General features: G+C 33.5%; 1 protein-coding gene across 3 annotated transcripts in view; it reads right to left on the reverse strand.

The window, feature by feature from the left end:
* The window catches only part of pknox2 (pbx/knotted 1 homeobox 2), a gene marked incomplete at its 5' end in the record, with an annotated part of 203544 nt that overhangs the window by 178276 nt on the left and 13396 nt on the right, over positions 1 to 11872 (reverse strand). The gene's annotated exons all lie outside the window — the stretch shown is intronic.

An 11872-nucleotide genomic window follows, 5' to 3' on the forward strand; every position in this document is an offset into this window, starting at 1 on the left:
GTCTACATTTCCCCCACACTCTGGGCAGCAGCTGTTTATGTTTCACTTTTAGCTCATCGCTGTCATCAGTCCTTTCTGAAGGGCAACGCTATAAACTTGGAACAGTCAGGGAGCAGAAGATTGTTTTGCACGCAGTTGTGGTCGATAAATGGCTGATGCATCGCTGATCAGTCTCTCCTGGCTGTTATCGCGCTCAGTGTTTGCGGGCTCGCATTAATATCATCCCACCCGGATGGCAAGTGATGATTTCTCCGAACACCATCCATTTCTAGAGTTTCACACAAAGCGGGACAGCAGTTTCGCTTTGCTATATTTATCTCCCTCTAAGTTTTCAATTGAACAGTCACCAGAAGTGGCACGGCAAGCAGCTGGAGAAAAGAGAAGAGCGGGCGGCTCTCCCTAAGACCATCAACTAGTCAATTCACTAAGGTCACCCACACAGTAGAGTTTACACCGTGTCAGAGAATGATGAAAAGACATGCGTTTCAACAGGGAAGATGCATTTCAGACAAAAAGAGAACAAATGGGATTGACAATATAATATAATATAATATAATATAATATAATATAATATAATATAATATAATATAATATAATATAATATAATATAATATAATATAATATAGGCGACGCAGTGGCGCAGTGGGTAGCACGTTCGCCTCACAGCAAGAAGGTTGCTGGGTCGCTGGTTCGATCCTCGGCTCAGTTGGCGTTTCTGTGTGAAGTTTGCATGTTCTCTCTGCCTTCGCGTGGGTTTCCTCCAGGTGCTCCGGTTTCTCCCACAGTCCAAAGACATGCGGTAAAGGTGAATTGGGTAGGCTAAATTGTCCATAGTGTATGAGTGTGTATGTGTGGATGTGGAGATTGGTTGCGGCTGGAAGGGCATCCGCTGCGTAAAAACTTGCTGGATAAGTTGGCGGTTCATTCCGCTGTGGCGACCCCAGATTAATAAAGGGACTAAGCCGACAAGAAAATGAATGAATGAATAATATAATATAATATAATATAATATAATATAATATAATATAATATAATATAATATAATATAATATAATATAATATAATATAATATACAGCAGGGAAAATACATATTGAACATGTCTTTTTTTCCTGTGAATAATATTTCTTATGGAGCTGTTGACATGAAATTAAACCAGATTTTTGGTAAAAACCCAAACAATACAAACATGGGGAAAAAAATCAGAAAAATTAGTTATGTGTAAAAACAATAAAATAACTCAAGGTGAAAGTACTGAACTACTAAAATGTATTTAATACTTTATATAAAAGTTTTTTTTTTCAGTGATGGCAGCTTAAAGACTCCTCTCATATAGAGAATGAAGTCACATGCATTGCTCGGGTGTGAGTTTTTGACAGAATGTAAACTTCTTGATGGTTCTGTGGGTTATCAATCTGACTTTTATTTGTTTGTTTTTATATTGGATTCAAGTCAGGTGATTGGCTGGGCCATTCTACAGCTTGATTTTCTTTCTCTGAAAGCTTTTAAAACTTTCCTTGGCTGTGTTTTAGATTATTGTCTTGCTGAAATGTCCACCCTGGTTTCATGTTCATCATCCTGGTAATGTAGATGTTGGACCAAAGCAGCTAATATCAATTAACAATGAGGAAGAGCTGAAAGTTGCTAAAGAACTACAGAGAGATTTCAACTGCTGTCTGGGCTTTCACTGCCTTTCTACACCTCCCTTTCTTCATGTATTCAATACTATTTACATGCATAATTTCATTACACATTACTTCATTTGTAAACGAATTACTTTTGTTTTCATTGCATATATAGATTTCTTTGGTTGTTACCAACATCAGGAGAATTTGCAACATTAACAGACGTTATTTATCATGTCTATAATTAATTTAAATAAAATTTCAATGTAATATATTTACAATTTTAAGCCTTGCTGTAGATAATGTTGTAAATAACTTTAAAATATCCGGTGTTTAATAAAACATATATAAGGAAACAGTATTCCACTGTACAAAAATCCTAGTAAGGTCTAACAGTATAGAATAATATTATACTCAAATCTAAATGTAAACTACAAAATAACGTATAATTAAAGAATTAAACTGAAACATAAATATATAAATGTATAATAAACAAATATATCATGATATTAGAATTTAATATATAACAAAACATTTTCATGTATATATATATATATATGTATGTATGTATGTATGTATGTATGTATGTATGTATGTATGTATGTATGTATGTATGTATATATATATATATATATATATATATATATATATATATACACACACACATATATATATATATATATATAGTAAAATAAAAATACAAAATTTAAATATATTAATACATGCATGCACGCATATATTTGAGAAAATGTTTATTCATATTTAGATATAAAATATCTATGCATATAGTACAAATTAGGTGATGCAGTGATGCAGTAGGCAGTGCTATCGCCTCACAGCAAGAAGGTTGCTGGTTCGAGCCTCGGCTGGGTCAGTTGGCGTTTCTGTGTGGAGTTTGCATGTTCTCCCTGTGTTCGCGTGGGTTTCCTCCGGGTGCTCCAGTTTCCCCCACTGTCCAAAGACATGTGGTACAGGTGAAATGGGTAGGCTAAATTGTCCGTAGTGTGTGAGTGTGAATAAGTGTGTGTGGATGTTTCCCAGAGATGGATTGCAGCTGGAAGGGCATCCACTGCGTAAAAACGGGCTGGATAAGTTGGCAGTTCATACCGCTGTGGCGACCCCAGATTAAAAAAGGGACTAAGCCGAAAAGAAAATGAATGAATGAATGATACAAATTATATATAAATATAAATATCTATGTAACAAAGCAGTTTTGTTTCCTTGTATTTGTGCGCATCAACATATATATATATCCATGTATACATTCATTCATATTCCTTCGGCTCGGTCCCTTTGTTCATCAGGAGTCACCACAGCGGAATGAACTTCCAACTATTCCAGCATGTTTTACGCGGTGGATGCCTATCCAGCCGCGACCCATACACGCTTGCATTCACACACTCATACACTACGGCCAATTTAGCTTATTCATTTCAACTATACCGCATGTCTTTGGGCTATGGGGGAAACCGGAGCACCTGGAGGAAACCCACACAGACACGGGGAGAACATGCAAACCCCACACTGAAATGCCAACTGACCCAGCCGAGGCTCAAACCAGCGATTTTCTTGCTGGGAAGTGACAGTGCTAACCACTGAGCCACTGTGTCGCCTACATATACACACGCATATATTATGTCTAAACAAAATATTTTGAACACAATTAAATTATGATTATTTTTTGCCCAGCACTATTTAATTTTTTTTGTATTAATTGTTTTAAAAAGTAGTTTTCTAGGATGATCTCTGAAAAATCTTGAATAGATCAGACTTTTTATTTGAGTATACTCACAGGTAAGAGCAAACAAAAATAATTTGTAACTCATCATTTCCCTTAAAATAATTCTAAAAATATTGCAAAATGATATCTAGTATAACACTCATGGGTTTAATGTTGATGCAGAAATTTGCAGGTCTTGCTGATGAGGCTGTATTAGGATGGGGAAACACTGCAGTAAGCTGCTAATTTATTGAGGAGTAACTGCTTTGGGAATAAAAGATTGTTTAATGTTCTGAGCTATTTCCAAACAGCAGAGCCAGAACACACACTCATTCTGCAACCTTTTTATATGTTTACACTCCACTTGAAAGGAAACAACTTTCTGTCTTACGGGACCCCTAAAAACAAACCCGAGCGAGAGGGAGCGAAATGCGGTTCAGCGTAGTCGGAAACATCCATTAGAAAGCCAAAACTATGTTGTTGAGGCCTTTTGTTGGCGACTACAAGCAGCCTCTTAAATCTGAAATGACATGAGGTTTTCCCAAAACTGTCGGCACATACTGTACGAACGCAATAAAGCAGCTGGTGTGTGTGTGAAATCTCTCATGTCAAAGCTCCCCGCAGCCTAAAATCCTGCCGTTTATACTGATGTATCAAATATCAGCCACCAGCAGCGCTAAACAGCACTGAGCTCCGAGGAATTCAGATATAATGATGAACAGTCGCACTGCTGGACTGATCAAAACAAGCACATTTATACAAATAGACAAATAATAGACCATTTAGAACAACTTTAAAAAACATAGTTTTTACTTATAAAGTGTTGTAAATCTCCCAAATGATTTATAAGCCATTTTGATTATCTCAACACTGTTTTGCTCCAAAGTGCTTTTTTTTTCCAGAAAAGTATGTTTTATTTAGCTTATGTAATACTGAACTGATCAAAACAAGCATGCAAATATAAACAAACAAATAATAGACCATTTAGAACAACTTTAAAAAAATAGTTATTTTTCTTATATATCATTTGAAAGATTTAAAACACTTTATAAGCCATTTTTGCTTCAATAGAGAAAGATTTTCTCTGAGAAATGTTTTGTATTATTATTCAGCTTAGGTACTGAACTGATCAAAACAAGCACATACAGTAAATCAGCATACTACCATCTCAAAAACATTGCAAGAACTAGATGCTTTGTTTCCAGTGATGGCTTAGAGATACTTGTTTATGCTTTTATCAGCAGCAGGGTGGATTACTGTAACGGCCTCCTCACTGGCCTTTGCAAAAAGACAGTCAGACAGTTGCAGCTCATCCAGAACGCTGCGGCCAGGATTCTGACCAGAACCAGAAAATCAGAACGCATCACACCTGTCCTCAGGTCTTTACACTGGCTTCCAGCTACATTCAGAATAGATTTTGAGTATTATTGCTGGTCTATAAATCACTAAATGGCCCAGGACCTCAATACATTACAGATATGCTCACTGAATACAAACCTAACAGATCACTCAGATCTTTAAGATCATATAAACTAGAAATTCCAAGAGTTCAGTTAAAGCAGGGTGATCGGCTTTAAGCTACTACGCCCCTCACTGCTGGAATCAGCTTCCAGAAATGATCAGATGTGCTCCAACTTCAAAAGAAGAGCACGTTCAAATCAAGACTGAAAACACACCTGTTTAGCTGTGCCTTTACTGAATGAGCACTGTGCTACGTTCGACAGATCACACTTTTTCTTTTTCATTCGTTAATAATACATTTTATCTGTTTTTTTAAATAATTTTTATAATTGGTTTTTATTTTCTTATACTTGATTATTTTATTCCCGTTTATGTAAAGCACTTTGAATTTGCCACTGTGTAATAAATGTGCTATATAAATAAACTTGCCTTGCCTTGCCTTGCCTTATATATAAACAGACAAATAATAGACCAGTTAGACTAAATTAAAAAAAATTGTTTTTACTTAAAAATAATTTGGGGGGCATTACAAAACTTTGTAAGCTATTTTATTATTGCACACGTGTTTTCCTACAATAGTGCAACATTTCCTTTGAGAAAATTTTTTTGTTATTATTAATATTTAGCGTATGATGGTATAATGATGTTGAACTGATCAAAACAAGCACATTTATACAAATAGACAAATAATAGACCATTCAGACCAACTTAAAATATGTTTTTCTTATAAAAACCTTGGTGGATTTGAAACACTTTATAAGCCATTTTGATTATGACACAACTGTTTTGCTTTAATAGTGCAACATTTTCTTAGAGAAATGTTTTTTTTTAATTATTATTCAGCTTATGATGATACAATGGTACTGAACTGATCAAAACAAGCTCATTTATATAAACAGACAAAATATATATATGCTTAACCTAATTAAGCATTTAAATGTCACTTTAAGCTGAATAGAAGTGTCTTGAAAAATATCTAGTAAAATATTATTTACTTTTATCATGGCAAAAATAAAATAAATTAGTTATTAGAAATGGGTTATTAAAATTATTATGTTTAGAAATGTGTTGAAAAAAAATCTTCTCTCTGTTAAACAGAAATTGTGTGGGTAATATGTGTGTAAAATGTGTCTAATATTCATAATTATATAATTATAATTAATTCTAATTTATTAATTATAAAAATTTATTTTATCATTAATTTTTATTAATTATAAAATAGTTTCCGAAAAATAAAATATATGGCAGAGTTTCAGAGATTCTTATCTTTTAAAACACTAAAAACATATATATTTATTTATTTATTTATTTATTTATTTATTTATTTATTTATTTATTTATTTTTTGTCACATTTTTATACTACATGTATCAAAATTATATTTTTGCTTTTTTTTTACAATTACTCATAAAATTATATTTTTCTTCTATCGTTGTAATGTGTATAATTTGGAATCTGTACATTAAATTATAATATACAAATCAACAATGAAAATTTTGTGCATTACATTGTAAATATAAACCATTAATAATATACAACACGTTTCTTGAAGGACTCATAGCATTAAAGTCCTCACAAGTCACAAAAATATTTAATCTAATTTGGAATTTGACTGAGCTACACTTTTCTAGGAGAGAAACTTCTACGAGCTGTAAATCAAACATTACGACTTCAGCCACCGGGAAGCCAGGTGCTTTATGACGTCCCAGAGGCTGCTCTGTCCTAATGCATTTTATTAGAAAACTACTCCTAACGGGTATTTGCAAAGCAACAGGCCCATAAAACTACCTGAGATGCACCACTTTGCAAATAAAACTCAGATCCATTTATCAGGGATTGATATCCATTTATATTCCTTTTTTAAAGTGAGTAAATTAGATTACTCGCAATCTATATAAGGAGAGTGCATTATTTAAAAAAAAGAATAACTGTTAAATGCTTCTGTCATGTACTGATTCTTTCATTGCCAGCATTTTGCACACATACAGCTACCGATCAATGTCTTTCAATGGCTGTGAGCTTAAAAGAGGATGATGGAAACGTGGGGGGTTTCTGCTCCAAACGCAACAAAAGATGCACAAATAGATCAGCGGGAGAGGAAACTCCGATATAGCGCAGTGTCAAAGGTCCAAATGAAATCAGGTGGTAGGAATCAATGGTGGTCTGTGTTTGAATGCTCCAGAGGACAGAGAGGAAGTGTGAATGGGAGAAAAAAAAAACAAGCCTTTATGAATGATGTCATTGAAATGGGACGAAGCGAGATGCCACTTTTGGAGGAGATGGCTTTTACAGTAATAGATGAGCATTCAATGCACTATTTCAGCTGTAGTATTAAAACAAAAAAGGCAGGAGCGAGAGAAATGCGCAAGGAGAAGAATATCTATCAAGGTATGAAATGTGTAAAACATGTGAGAACTGCAATTCATGTGTGCCTCTAATAGAGGAAATATTAAACATCATTCTCTCTCAACCTTAGTCAAGCGCTCTTCTGCCTCAAGCACGTTATTTTAATTTGACTAGTTATTATACTCATGCATATATTTATATATTTAGAGAGAGAGAGAGAGAAGATATGACTTGGTCTTGGGAAGGTTTTTTATTTTTTTCCCCCCTTACTTTGATCTCAAACGGGATTCAAATAAAATATTTTTCAACCTTGGTGTGTTCTGAGAAACTCTTCTCTGAAAAAATAATAATTTCAGGATTTGGTGGAAGTGTTCGCATTTCCCTGAGTGACGCCGAGTACATTTATTTGGATTATCAGCATTCCACTAGAGATAAGAACAAAGGCACGCGGAGGTTTACAGTCATGTTTGAGCTTTTTAAATTCAGAATTAATAATAAGCCGCTGCTAATTTGACTCCGCTTTTGATACTGCCGAAGTAATTATTTCTGTAGTTATTAACAACTTTGTCTGTCATTTGCATGAGATAAAAATACTTTATAATTATTATTTTTAAAAATAAACTCTTAAGAAAATAGGTTGTTCTACTGGTGCAAAAGTGGCTGGCATTCGTGGGTGGTTGCCAGGTTTGCAGTTCCTAAGGTGTTGTCAGGTGATTGCATTGCAGTTGCTACACTGTAAAAAATCGATTTGTGTTGGGAAACATTAAGGAATTAAGTCAACATTAGTATTTAAAATTTAAGTGGCTTGAACATAAAACACTGTGTTGTTTAAGCTCATTTTAAATAAGTAGTTTGAACGAACAGCAAGCATTATTTTGTTTGAGTGTAGGGTGTTGCCAGTTGATTAATCACTGATCAGATTTAAAAATCTGACCCAAAATATGATACTAAACAAAATATTATAATATGACAACAACAATATTAACAATATAAACAATATGTTATTAAACATTGCTATTTGTCTCGATCACCAGTGATCTAGGCCTTGCAAATTGGTGGAAAGGACCCAGACTGCAATTTTGCCACTGAAATGAACTACAAATCCCATCATTCGCTGTACTCACACATCTGTCACAACCACCAGGCCTAAAAAGGTCAAAATAAGCTGTCATGTGCCAAAGCATCTTCTATTCGTGGGAGGTCATCTGGTCATTGGTATTCAGTTGCTAGGATGTTGTCAGGTAATTACTGTGCAGTTGCTAGGGTGTCGCCAGGTGATTGCTTTGCAGTTGCTACACTGTAAAAAATGCTGGGTTCCACAAACTTTATTTGTGTAGTCGGAGCAACAGCCTATTGGTTAGCATGCTAACTTATTGTGCAGTAGCACTTTAGGGCGTCCTGAGTTCGAATCCCGACTCAAGAACATTTCCCATCCCTACCCCCTCTCTCTCTCTCTTCCATTTCGCTTCATGTCTGAAATACTGTGCTATCTACTTAATAAAGACAAAAAGGCAATAAATACATTTATATATATATATATATATATATATATATATATATATATATATATATATATATATATATATATATATATATATATACACATATATATATATATATATATATATATATATATATATATATACACACACACACACACACACACATACATATATATATATATATTTATATATATATATATATATATATATATATATATATATATATATATATATATATATATATATATATATATATATATATATTTCAAATGTAAGTGGCTTGAACATAAGAAACATTGTGTTGTTTCAGCTCATTTGAAATAAGTAGTTTGAACAAATAGCAAACATTATTTTTTGAGTGTAGGGTGTTGCCAGTTAATTCATCGCTGATCAGATTTAAAAATCTCACCCAAAATATAATACTAAACAATATAATATAACAACAACAATATAAGCTAAATAAACAATATGATATTAAACATATCAATCATATTTGTCACAATCACCAGTGATCTACACAGTCACAAAGTTGACTCAACTTGCAACAAACAATTCAGGACATTTTTGAGTTGACTTAACTTTCAACCCAATTACTTCACTTGACTCGATTTAAGTTGAATAAACTCAAAAATGTCCTGATGTTTGTTACCTTAAAATTTTAGGCCAAGTCAGAAGATCACTGGAAAACATCATCCAGACTAAAATTCTGCCACTTAAATGAACTACAAATCCCATTATTCCCTGCACTCACACTTCTGTCACGATTACCAGTTATCTGCAAGGCCTAAAAAAAGGTCAAAATAAGCTTTGTTGACCAAAATATGATACTAAACAATATAATATAATATAATATAATATAATATAATATAATATAATATAATATAATATAATATAATATGACAAGAACAATATAAACAAAATAAACAATATATTAAACTTTCCAAATTGTCATAATTACCAGCCGTGCAGATCACTGGAAAACATCACAGACTTCAATTCCTCCACTGAAATGAACTACAAGTACCATCCCTCCTTGCACTCACACATCTGTCACAATCACCAGCAGACCTGACACTATTTTAAACAAAGGTCAAAAACAAGTTTTGTTATGTGCCAAAGCATCTTCTAAGCGTGGGTTGTCGGCAGGTCATTGGTATTCATTTGCTAGGGTGTTGTCAGATGATTACTATGCAGTTGCTAGGATGCCCACTGATCAGATATAAAAGATCTCACCCAGAAATCAAAATATGGTATTTACATTATCATAGTTAAAAAAAATGTAAATAAGCTTTTTAAATATATACAGTCAAGTTCAAAATTATTCATACCCCTGGTATATATATCTCACCCAAAATATGATATTAAACAACATGATATAATATGACAACAACATTATTCATTCATTCATTTTCTTTTCACTTAGTCACTTTATTAAAATGGGGTTGCCACAGCGGAATGAATCGCCAACTTAGCTTGCATATGTTTTATGCAGTACATGCCTGACCAGCTGCAACCCATCACTGGGAAACATCCATACACACACACATTCACGCACATACACTACGGACAATTTAGCTTACCCAATTTACCTATACCGCATGTCTTTGGACTTGTGGGAAAAACCGGAGCAACCGAAGGAAACCCATGCAAATGGGTTAATGGGTTGCATGGGGAAAATATGCACACTCCAGACAGAAATGCCAACTGACCAGCCGAGAACCAGCGACCTTCTTGCTGTGAAGGGATCGTGCTACTCACTGCGTCACTGTGACACCATATTAACAATATTCACAATATATTCACAATATATTCACAATATATTACACATTCCTTTTTCAAAAAAAAGGTCAAAATAATGTCATGTTACAAAGCATCTGCTATTTGTGGGAGGTCATCAGGTCATTAATATTCAGTTGCTAGGGTGTTGTCAGGTGATTAATATGCTGTTGCTAGGATGCCCACTGGTCAGATTTAAAAGATCTCAGCCCCCCAAAAAATCTCAATATGATATTGAACATTATTATAGTAAACTTTTAAATAATATACAAGTATTCTTTAAGTCTAGGTACAAATGGAGGAATGGTGTTCACTCAGAAATTGCTTGTAAATTAGAAAAGCTTACTATAAAGGACACATTCAATAAGACTGAAATACAGTTTCCTTAAAAAAATTAACTCCAACCTCTGATTTATTAACAACTTTAAAATATTTTTTCACATTCCTTTTTTAAAAAAATATTTATTTAACATTTTTCAATATAACAATTAACACAATAAACAAAAAGAATGTCAGCATTAAATAGCATCAGAGTACACATATATAAAAACATATGCAGTTGAAGTCAGAATTAGTAGCCCCTTATAGCTATTTTTTTCAATAGTCTACAGAAAAAACTATCATTATAAAATAACTTGCCTAATTACCCTAACCCGCCTAGTTAACCTAATTAACCTAGTTAAGCCTTTAAATGTCACTTTAAGCTGTATAGAAGTGTCTTGGAAAATATCTTGTAAAATATTATTTACTGTCATCATGGCAAAGATAAAATTAATCAGTTATTAGAAATGAGTAATTAAAATGATTGTGTTCAAAATTTGTTTAAAAATTCTTCTCTCCTTTAAACAGAAATTGGGGAAAAAATTAAACAGGGGAGCGAATAATTCAGGGGGGCTAATATTTCTGACTTCAACTGTACATCATCTAACTCAGTAAAACAGAAATCAAATAAAAGCATGAGTGGTCAGTGTGATAACTGTGGGTATAACAGTATATAGGCACAGGTCAAAGAGTTCATAAAGTATTCCAGGTTTCTAAATATATGTGTTTTGTTTTTTTAAACTATATGTTAATTATTCCAAATGCGTTCTTTAGAAATTTTAATCACCTTTTGTTTTATTTAAATGCTACAGATATAGACGCGAGTGCAAAGAGAGTGAAGGACAGATTTTCATCAAGTCATTTGTCATTAGACTGCATCTATTTGAGTGCATGACAAGTGCTGACATGAACACCAAAGAACAACTTTGTTAACGTCAGATCATTGCTTTGTCGTGGACAATTTCAAGTCTGTGTTTCCTCATAAATCAAATCAATGTCACTTCCAACATATCAAGCCAGGCCGACATGAAAAAACAGCCTGTGATGATGTTACAGCCGGACTAAAGCTGATCGAGATGTAAATCAAGCAAATTTTCCTCATAACCAACTTTAGCTATCATGAC

The sequence above is a fragment of the Danio rerio genome, chromosome 10 (genome assembly GCF_052040795.2).
Source record: "Danio rerio strain M-AB ecotype USA chromosome 10, GRCz13ab, whole genome shotgun sequence".
Classification (NCBI taxonomy): domain Eukaryota; kingdom Metazoa; phylum Chordata; class Actinopteri; order Cypriniformes; family Danionidae; genus Danio; species Danio rerio.